Source organism: Hemibagrus wyckioides, linkage group LG07 (assembly GCF_019097595.1).
Source record: "Hemibagrus wyckioides isolate EC202008001 linkage group LG07, SWU_Hwy_1.0, whole genome shotgun sequence".
Taxonomy (NCBI): domain Eukaryota; kingdom Metazoa; phylum Chordata; class Actinopteri; order Siluriformes; family Bagridae; genus Hemibagrus; species Hemibagrus wyckioides.
Genome location: NC_080716.1, coordinates 5872166 through 5884082, shown reverse-complemented (window position 1 = coordinate 5884082; position 11917 = coordinate 5872166). Strand labels below are relative to the sequence as shown.

Genomic DNA, 11917 nt, shown 5'->3' with positions numbered 1-11917 from the left:
TTTGAAGAATTTCATCCTTCCCCAATTGGAGGGCACACTGGCGTCATTAAAACAAGAAATGCCATATCTCACAGATTTTACTGGTTTGGCATGACAGTTGACATTGAAAACTGGGTAATTGGTGGGTTTTTTTGGTTTGTTTGTTTGTTTTTTTGCAGTGGTGTAGAGATGATATAAACTTTGCATACCTTACAGATCTTACAATGTGACAAGTGTCAAAAAGTTGGGAAACCTTTGACTGTCGATCAGAAACTGGAGTGTATTCAGGTACATTTTTCATGCATTTTTACAACTTAACTATGTTAGAAAAGTGCTAGGACACAAAGTGCATGTGATCTAATGCTATTTTGATATGATAACCATGCACACATCATACATACATGCACACACACACACACAGTGGCCAAAAGTATTGAAACAAAAGTGAAATACAAAGCTTTAATGATATTCTTATATATTTTTCTTAATGACAATCAAAGGAGAGAATAATTTATGTAATGAAATTGCTACACAGCAGTCAGTATTTAGAAGTTTATAACATTTAATTTATCTTATAATATTTATAATATGAAGTGCGTTATTCTTCAAAACCTGCTGGATCCGGCTGGGCATAGAGTCAGAAGGACGCCTGCAGTACTCACTCGTTCAATTCATGCCTGCTTGATTGCTTCCTGAAAATCATGTACAGAAATGTGGCACAGAGGTTCATAGTTCACTTAAGAATTACTGAGTTTTAGGTGTTTTTGTGCAGAGCTGGACACCCTGCCTTCAGATAGTTAAAGTCCCACCACATATTTGTTACATTCATTAACTAAACCAGCTGATTCTAATGAGCACAACTCTTCAGCCTGATAGACAAGAACTAAGGGAACTAAGGGGTCTTCGTGGATTGGACTTTGTCTCGTGCATTCCATGGGTGCTTGATCAGATTTGACGAATTGTGCTGCACTGACTTTTCTGTGAGATCGGACTGGACAGGCTGGCCTTTAGTCCCCACAGGCAGAAATTAACCTTGGGTTTCCATGACACTGTTACATACAGTTACTGGTATATAATTTTATATTCAGTGCAAATGTGTTAGTTATGTGGGGTTAATGTTGCAGCTGATATACAGTGGTGTGAAAAAGTGTTGGCCCCCTTCCTAATTTCTTATTTTTTTGCACGTTTGTCACACTTTAATGTTTCAGATCATCAAACAAATTTAAATATAAGGCAAAGATAACACAAGTAAACACATCATGCAGTTTTTAAATGAAGGTTTTTATTATTAAGGGAAAACAAAATCCAAAACTACATGGCCCTGTGTGAAAAAGTGTTTGACCCCCCCTGTTAAAACACCTGTTCGCAATCAAGAATTCACTTAAATAGGACCTGCCTGACAAAGTGAAGTAGACCAAAAGATCCTCAAAACTAGACATCATGCCAAGATCCAAAGAAATTCAAAAACAAATGAGAAAGTAATTGAGCTGTATCAGTCTGGAAAAGGTTATAAAGCCATTTCTAAAGCTTTAGGACTGCAGTGAACCACAGTGAGAGCCATTATCTACAAATGGTGAAAACATGGAACAGTGGAGAACCTTCCCAGGAGTGGCCAGCTGACCAAAATTACCCCAAGAGTGCAGCGACAACTCATCCAAGAGGTCACAAAAGACCCCACAACAACATCCAAAGAACTGCAGGCCTCACTTGCCTCAGTTAAGGTGAGTGTTCATGACTCCACCATAAGAAAGAGACTGGGCAAAAATGGTTTGCATGGCAGAGTTCCAAGATGAAAACCGCTGCTGAGCAAAAAGAACATAAAGGCTCATCTCAGTTTTGCCAGAAAACATCTTGATGATCCCGAGACTTTTGGGAAAATACTCTGTGGACTGATGAGACAAAAGTTGAACATTTTGGAAGGTGTGTGTCCCATTACTTTTGGCATAAAAGTAACACCGCATTTCAGAAAAAGAACATCATACCAACAGTAAAATATGGTAGTGGTAGTGTGATGGTCTGGGGCTGCTTTGCTGCTTCAGGACCTGGATGACTTGCTGTGATAAATGGAACCATGAATTCTGCTACAAAAAAATCCTGAAGGAGAATGTCCGGCCATCTGTTTGTGACCTCAAGCTGAAGCGAACTTGGGTTCTGCAGCATGATCCAAAACACACCAACAAGTCCACCTCTGAATGGCTGAAGAAAAACAAAATGAACACTTTGGAGTGGCCTAGTCAAAGTCCTGACCTCAATCCGATTGAGATGCTGTGGCATGACCTTAAAAAGGCGGTTCATGCTCGAAAACCCTCCAATGTGGCTGAATTACAACAATTCTGCAAAGATGAGTGGGCCAAAATTCCTCCACAGCGCTGTAACAGACTCATTGCAAGTTATCGAAAATGCTTGATTGCAGTTGCTGCTGCTAAGGGTGGCCCAACCAGTTATTAGGTTTAGGGGGCAAACACGTTTTCACACAGGGCCATGTAGTTTTGGATTTTGTTTTCCCTTAATAATAAAAACCTTCATTTAAAAACTGCATGATGTGTTTACTTGTATTATTTTTGACTGATATTTAAATTTGTTTGATGATCTGAAACATTAAAGTGTGTCAAACATGCAAAAAAATAAATCAGGAAGGGGGCCAACACATTTTCACACCACTGTATAAACATACATATACTGTATAAACATAAAGATGTAGTATTACACCTAATAAAATAGATTTTTTTTCTTTCTAGGTGTCTGATGTCTGGGAACTTGTGGGCATTGATTTATTTGGACCCTTGCCAAAAACTGCTGATGGCTTTCAGTATGTTCTGACAGCCACAGACTATTTCTCAAAGTGGGTTGAGGCCTTCCCATTGAAAACCAAAACTGCAGCTGAACTTGCAAAAAATCTTTGTTCAGTTATATACAAACATGGCTGTCCTAAAAGAATACTGTCAGATAAGGGGAGCGAATTTGTTAATGAAGTAAGTGCTTTCTAAAAGTACAAAAATGAGTTGTAAGGGAATTTTTGCAGTTGTTTTGCAGTCTCAAAATCACTTTTTTTTTTTTAAGATCAACCATGCACTTTGTGAACTGTTTCGCATTAAAAGGAGTGTAACAGCAGCCTATCACCCCCAAACTAACGGCCTTGATGAAAAGACCAATGATAACATTAAACGGTAAACTTTACGAATAATAACGTTACCTGGCACATTACATGAAATGAAAATTTTTAAAAAGATAGTATGGTATTATTTATATTTCAGAGCCCTCAAGAAGCTAGTAAACGATCAGCAGAATGATTGGCATACCTATCTGGATGCAACACTTTTTTCTCTCAGATCGAAGGCACACAACCACAAAACACTCTCCGTTTCTTTTAATGTATGGTAGAAATGGCAGTATTTCCTTCAGAGGATCCAGTGGACATGCCGGTAAGTCCTTCCAGAATTTATACTTGCTTTGTCAGAATACTCTTTTTAATTATGTCTTTCATATTTAACTTGAATATTTATATTTAATATTTAACTTGAAAAAAATATTTCACTTCATTTACACAGCTATTCTATCCCTAATTGTTTGGAACTGTAGCTTTCCAACATAATTCTTCTTCAAGAGTCTACATACTCTAATATTTTTAGACTTTGTTCAGTCTAAAAACAAGAAAGTGGAGGTAAACAAACAGTTGAAGAAAATGTTAAAAAGTCACAGGAAAAACAGAAGCAAGCATATGCCAAAAAGGTTCCGAAAAAGTACCGACACGTGACATATGGTTCTGCTGCTGGATATGTGAAAGCGTGGAAGAAAAGGAGGGAGAATTGAACCAGATTTCTCTGGTCCATATACAGTTGGATCTGTGTGCGGCAAGTTGGTTACACTGCAAAACAAGGAAGGGACTACCCTCAAAACTAAATACAACATAAATCATTTAAAACTGTACAAAAGAAGCATGGACAATGAAACATCTGCACCACGTTCTGCACCATGTCAAGCTGAAAGTTCCTAAACAGCATGATGTGCAGCAGTAAAAAGTCCATCTGTTATTGTGTTTGCCACAAAAAATACTCCACAGAGTAATGAAGACTCCAAAGAGGTAAAAGCAGTGACAGAAGCCATTAAGCCTGTATGTGCACTGCCAGAAAATCTAAAGAAAAGCTGTGAAGAAGAAGGTGTCGTATTTAGAGTTATACTTCTGACCTGTTGGTCATTTTTTCCAATTTCCCTTGTCCACCAGTTCGTTATTTGAATAAGGTGGTTTGGCAAGTTTGTTTTTCCCTCCTGTTGGTCACAAGTTAGAAATATGGAGTTGACCAATTAGAATAAATAGTCTTATTCTTGGATAGAACCAAAGGGTGCATTTAACCTCATGTACATTGTTAACTGTATTATATGGTTTTCATGCACTGGGTAATATTTTGAAATGTTTTAAATATTAATATTTTCCTTAATAATACCTGGATCATCCCATGATTTAAGCATGAGCTATCTCACGAAGTTTCTAAATTCATGTACATGCGAAGTAACTGTGGTACAAACATGGTGCTGAGCAGTACATTTATGACCACTCCCTGTTGGTGTTAACTTGATGCAGACTGTTTTGCTTATTACTCCTTTCCAGTGTTTGCCCTTGTTGATTTTTCTGGTGCTAGAAATGCTGGCCTGCCATATTTGACAGCTTCAAAAATGTCTGTCAGAAACCTGTCAGGGCTGGCAAGTGAGGACCCAAATGCAGAACACAGTCAAAGTTCAAACTTAGAGTCTTTATTAAGAACGGCACAGAAAATGGCAGAGTTCTCAGACAACACCAATAGAAAAACTGAAAACCAGGATAAAGCAGGCTGGGCAGAATCAGTAATAGAAACAAAGTCCAATAATCCAAAAAGGGGAACATGTAGAAAACAATGCACGCCGAGTCAGCAACCACATACAGTCCAATAATCCAAATCCAGAACACAGGTTAAACATAGAGTAGGCAGAGTCAGCAACCACATACAGTCCAATAATCCAAATCCAGAACACAGGTTAAACATAGAGCAGGCAGAGTCAGCAATCGCATACAGTCCAATAATCCAAATCCAGAACACAGGTTAAACATAGAGTAGGCAGAGTCAGCAATCGCATACAGTCCAATAATCCAAATCCAGAACACAGGTTAAACACAGAGCAGGCAGAGTCAGCAATCGCATACAGTCCAATAATCCAAATCCAGAACACAAGTTAAACATAGAGTAGGCAGAGTCAGCAATCGCATACAGTCCAATAATCCAAATCCAGAACACAGGTTAAACATAGAGTAGGCAGAGTCAGCAATCGCATACAGTCCAATAATCCAAATCCAGAACACAGGTTAAACACAGAGCAGGCAGAGTCAGCAATCGCATACAGTCCAATAATCCAAATCCAGAACACAGGTTAAACACAGAGCAGGCAGAGTCAGCAATCGCATACAGTCCAATAATCCAAATCCAGAACACAGGTTAAACATAGAGTAGGCAGAGTCAGCAATCGCATACAGTCCAATAATCCAAATCCAGAACACAGGTTAAACACAGAGCAGGCAGAGTCAGCAATCGCATACAGTCCAATAATCCAAATCCAGAACACAGGTTAAACACAGAGCAGGCAGAGTCAATAATTGAAGCAAGGCAGAGACAAACCAGGCAGACAGGAACTGAAGAAATAGGCAGGATGACTTCTCAGAAGCTCAAGGCTGACTGAAGAGACCATCTGGCAAGGAGCATGGGCCACCCGCTGGCTTATATAGGACCGACAAGCATAAAATGGTGGAAATGAGATCGCGAAACTGGAAGTTGCATCCCGGAACCGGAAGTGGCAAAGCGGAACCCGGAAATGCATGCCTGACAAAACCGGTACATCTGCTGTGTGTAGCTGTGTCAAACTCACTATTTTCTGGCCTTTTTGGATGTCTCTTTAAGGTATTTAAGTAATGCAAACGTTGATGATAATAACAACTGTGCTGTCAATAATTTGCAATTAAAATAATCATCCCACAGATGAAATTTCCTTTAGAGGACATTTGGCTATGCCCTGTGAACTTTGGAGCACACTGGATGCTTGTGGTCTTTTTTTTCTTTTTTTTTTACTTACAAAATATTTGTAATATTGAATCATGTCCCCTTTTTTTCAAAGATCATCTGCATGACCAAAAAGAGCATCTTAATTTTAGATCCATTGGGAAAGGAAACGTTGTATGAACGTAAAGTTCTGCGAAACTGGAAGTAACCCCCCTCACACTTTTGAACACATGGCATGATGTTTTGAATGTCAAAACTAAAAATGTTTTTAATGATACCTAGAAACTTTCTGAAGCTGCGAGGTCGTGACGAGCATGGCAAGTACAAACCCTCCCACACGAAGAACAAGAAGACTCGAGCAGCTGCCGAGTTCTAATTTTGAAGGTGTGTTAGATAACCTATACTGGGCTGTTCTTATTTTTTAGATTTATACTAAAACATGAATTTTGCAGTTTGCAGAACTGTATCTTTTAGAGAGCAGTGTTCAAGATGTGAAGACAAGCAAAAGTGCTATATCCTTGGATAGAACAGAGATTGCATGTGCACTGCTGACATATCGAGGTAAGTTTAGGGACATTCAGTAGTAAATGTAGTAGATTACAAAAGTAACACACACACACACACAACCCTTTAGCCACTACTATAACAGGACTGGTGCTGGATTGAGTGTACTGGTCATACTGGGGGAAATTCCCGCCACACTAAGGCATGGAGGAGAAATCTCAGACTAGTACGCAAGTCTCAGTATAAATCTCAGACTAGTACACAAGTCTCAGCATAAATCTCAGACTAGTACACAAGTCTCAGTATAAATCTCAGACTAGTATACAAGTCTCAGTATAAATCTCAGACTAGTATACAAGTCTCAGTATAAATCTCAGCCTAGTATACAAGTCTCAGTATAAATCTCAGCCTAGTATACAAGTCTCAGTATAAATCTCAGCCTAGTATACAAGTCTCAGTATAAATCTTAGACTAGTATACAAGTCTCAGTATAAATCTCAGCCTAGTATACAAGTCTCAGTATAAATCTCAGCCTAGTATACAAGTCTCAGTATAAATCTCAGCCTAGTATACAAGTCTCAGTATAAATCTCAGCCTAGTATACAAGTCTCAGTATAAATCTCAGACTAGTATACAAGTCTCAGTATAAATCTCAGACTAGTATACAAGTCTCAGTATAAACCACTCTTATAGTTATCATTACAGAAATAATTAACCTCATTACCGAAACTCATGATTATTAGATGTTAATTTAATTAATAGAAATATAGTACTTTGATTTTAAATGCATGTGCAGAATCTTAAAATTATGTTCTCTCAGGTTTGTCACGTCATTTTGAAAAAATGTCAGGTTTCTTCAAAATATAAAGAAAACATTGTTGTAAATTGTGGACGGTGTTGCGGTAATGAGAGAAATCAGTCAAAAATTAAAAAACTGTTAAATTAAAAATAAATATTATTTCAGAAGATGAAGTAACTGTGCATGACTATTAATAATCCATTTTTAAAACTGTGAAAATGTATTTGCTTTTCTATCAGTGTTAATGTTTTCACAGTTTTGCGGTAATGAGATTTTTTAGGACTTATTTTGGAAATTATGTTCAAAAAGGTGTTAAATGGTAAGTAAAAGTTTTTAAATTAATGCTCACAAATACTCCAGACTTTGATGCTAATGTCTAAAAAAAAAAAAAGTTAATTTAAGCATTTTTAAAAATTTTCATGTTTAAAATTTTTAAAACCAAGATTTCGTGAGAATCACCCATTTTGGATTATAACTGGATGAACCTTGTATGGATTGTTTTGATTATTTTAATAGAGCCAATTTCAATCATTGTGTTACAGTATAGGGAATGCAGAGGACTACTGTGTGGTGTGCTCCATGTTGGAAGGTAATGCTGAAAAAAGGATGATTGAAGTGGTAAGGAATCATATTCCCACACATTCATTTTATACACAGCATGTATATATTGAATAACCATGTTAATGTCTTTAAACATATACTTGAGGTTTGAAATTAAAATATCGTAATTCATCAAATGGTCAACTTATACTGTGATGAATTAATAAAATCTTGGGTCCCAATTGCACTTTTTTATAGTAAAATGTTTTTCAGTAAAACCTTTTCTAAAAAGGTTTATTGTTGTAAATTACTGATGTATTACTTGTACTGTGCTTCAGGTGCAGTGTGACAAATACAGAAAAGACCTCCCAACTTGTGTGTGGAAAATGTGTGGAAAAATAATAATAATAATGGAATAATAATGTGTGTGTGTGTGAATACATTTATCTGTTTGGTGTATAAACCTTATGAATTAAATTTTGTACAGTTGAGTCAGTTTAGTTTCTGGAGTTATTACTGTGCTTAAAATTTTCTTTAATAATGACTAGTGATTACGCTGAAAAAGACAATTTTATTAAGTTGCCTATATACTCTGGTCTTAGATTTTCTTATCAGAAACTGCTGCCTGTGTTTAAACTGTGCATTGCATTTTCTTGCAGTGTTATGTCCATTTGAAAGTACAGGTAGGAAATTTTGATAAAGTAGGACAGATCGATAGGTATAACTATACGTTTTCGCTGCCGGTAGGAAATTCTGACAAGTAGGAAAAAATGATAGAACACCGGATTGGACCTAAGATTTCCAGCCCAGCTACAGCTTAAAACCCGTCCATTTAAAAATGAAATAAAATAAAATACCAGCCCAAAATGCATACTGTGATAACTAATACATTAACAAACAGAAAACCCAAAACAAATGGGTAAGTGCAAAGTGCACTATTTAGACACACACACACACACTGACAGACCCGCAGCACAGGCGATCTCACCCAGTGTCCAGCTCTTCAAGTCCTACAGAAATCCGCGGAAGTTTTGATAATTTTATGATCATTCCTAAATATCATACAACATTACATTAGTAATATTGACTGTCAGATACTGAGTCAGGAAGTGGTCACGTGATGAACGAACGAACGAATCAGACCCGAAGACGGTACTGACTGCAGAGCCGAAGCCTATGAGGCTGTCACGTGACGAGCAAGTTTCCCAGCACAGACCCAGATAGGATCTTGCGCATGCGCGGTCAATACAAAATGAACGAATCACTCCCGAGTCTTCATTCAAAATGAACGAATCACTCCCGAGTCATATTAAGGATTCATTCAAAATGAACGAATCTTTCATGAACGACACATCACTATCAAACACAGTGATTCATAAAAGCATTGTTAAACATGTATAAACAAAAAGTAACCATGTGCCTTTATCATGAATTAAAGTTTAAACTTATTTTCGTCTACTAAGAAAAAAAGGCAGAAATCCCTTAGATTAACCTGAAGAAACCCGAAAACATTTGGTGAATTCCTCCAGAACACATTTAAAACGTCGCCATATAGCGCAAATCAAATCAAAAACTGAAACTATTATGCTATTCCAAGTAAACAAATCCACTAATATGTGTAAAATGGTGTTTGATCCTTTACAGTTAGAATTTCAGACTATGATCCTGACAGGTTGGGTCTTGAAGGCTATCTGTATTTTGTTATTTTGACATTTTCATTTCACACTGTAGTGAATGACTACAGTGTGAAATGAAATGATACACTCTAAAAGGGATTTGTATATAAGTGAGAAATTAATGTCATGTATTGGAGTTGAGTTGAAAATCAACATTTTATATATATACACATATCTTGATGTATAGAAATGATCTGACCGAGGCTGTAATAGATGCAAATGAAATACTTTATTAGAGTTAGGATAGGAGGATGATGAGGGGAGGGTTAATAATGGTTGAAATGATATTAGATGAAAGACAAACACAGATAATTCATTAACACTAAACCTGGAAATGTAACGAGAAAGTGATTATTTCTAGTGAGAATGGTGCTGCATCACAGCTTCAGGATCCCCAGTTTGATGCTGAGTTCAGGTTACTGTCAGTTTGTGTGCAGTTTTGCATCACCTCCAGAAAACATGACAATCACCACAAGAGAGAAAGAGAGAATCCCCCAAAAGGACATGGAACTTTCTCTAAAGCATTGGCAGAACTGCTTTCAATATAACAAAACTGTGTGAAAGTTTGCTTGTTCCTACATTTTCCATTTCTTGATCATTCTGTAAAATTCTATCTAAGATAGTTTTAATGAATTAAATGTTGCAGTGGTATTTATTGGTTTTGTGTGTTGAAATTGATTTTGTCTGTTTTCCTTCCTCTGTGTGTCATGTGTGCAGCAGAAGGGAGCTTATTGTTAGAACCACTATATTTGAGAATAAGGAAGAAGTATTTTTTTTTACATGTTTTTTTTTTACTTTAATTAACCCCTTAATGCTCAGTCCTAACAAACACACAATGTTACAGGGAGTTAAATAGAAAATATAAAATGTTCCTGTACTCAAGATAGCATTAGAACTGAAAGAACAATTAAGGCAGAGTTTCAGATGAGTTCAATGAAAGGGTCAGTGATTAATTCTTGTAGATTGCGCTCTGCCTCAGATAGCAAGGTTTCCAAGTCTGTAAGCAGCTTTACTGTTTTTACTGCCATGTTTGTCTCTTTACTCAACTTTTACACTGTAGGCAAACAGCCTTTGCAAGATTATATAAAAGATAAAAACATTTACACATAGTTTTGGTGATATATATGTTCATGGTTGTTAAAGTTACAGTGTCAAAATACATTAGAAACAGAAAAAGCAGAATTCATAATTCAGTCACAGCAACATCTCCCATGTTCTCCTAGACAGCCACTCACATATGGCCTGGATTAATAATTTTATGTATTTTGATAGTTGTGATATCTTCATATATTTCGCTTTCAAATACTGCTGAAGTTATCATTTTCATGTTTTTATTTTTTCCACAAGGATGTTGAAAGCAGTAAAACTCAACTCAAATCAGTTGGCCATTAAAAAAGTCCTGTCCTACACCCTGTCCTATCAGGGGAGTAAACACACAAAATTACCTTAAATTTACTTAAATACTTGATTATTAATCACAAGATAATATTTGAAACTGAAAAACATTTATGAAATTATTTATTTATCTTGCCCAAACTGAACACTGTGCAAAACAATAGAAAAAAGCACTGTAATAATGAGAGTTCTAGTCAACCTCGAATGAGGAACCTGTCATAAGCACATAGTAAACAAATACTGACAGCATATCATTTTTGTTAATGATAATCATCTATTAATGACAATCAATCTATTCTATAAACATTAAATAATAATTAAATGTTATGTTGTTCTAAATTTAATATATATACATTGGGGCATTGTTTGTGAGTTCACAGTGAGTTCACAGTGCACAGTATTGGTTCACCCCTAATTATTATCAGTAGTACAGATTTATTATCAAATATAATTAGGCTCATTTGTGTCTTGGGGCATGAAACAAAAAATCTCACTTAGAAGTTTCCTAAACAGACTTGAATTATTTTACAGGTTCTGCAGATGTAGGGCCTCAAAGGGTAACAGACATATTCCCAAAACCCACAGCAATTAAGTGCTGAAGTACTGGAAGATTTCAATCAATGTCAAAAGCACACTGGGAAATCAAACTAGTGGACATTCTTATTATTCAAGACACAAGACCAAAGAAAACCTGCACAGAAACATACACTATACTGCCAAAAGTATTCGCTCACCTGCCTTGACTCGCATATGAACTTAAGTGACATCCCATTCCTAATCCATAGGGTTCAATATGACATCGGTCCACCCTTTGCAGCTATAACAGCTTCAACTCTTCTGGGAAGGCTGTCCACAAGGTTTAGGAGTGTGTTTATGGGAATTTTTGACCATTCTTCCAGAAGCGCATTTGTGAGGTCACACACTGATGTTGGACGAGAAGGCCTGGCTCTCAGTCTCCGCTCTAATTCATCCCAAAGGTGTTCTATCGGGTTGAGGTCAGG

The 11917-nt window shown here is 36.7% G+C and overlaps 1 long non-coding RNA gene across 1 annotated transcript; it reads left to right on the top strand.

Moving 5' to 3' along the window:
- Positions 1–5720: 5720 nt before the first annotated feature.
- On the top strand, positions 5721–6784 carry LOC131356037 (uncharacterized). Its single transcript, XR_009204982.1, has 3 exons — positions 5721–5903; positions 6285–6386; positions 6455–6784. It is a non-coding gene; the product is annotated as an uncharacterized LOC131356037 (long non-coding RNA).
- The last annotated feature ends 5133 nt before the right edge of the window (positions 6785–11917 follow it).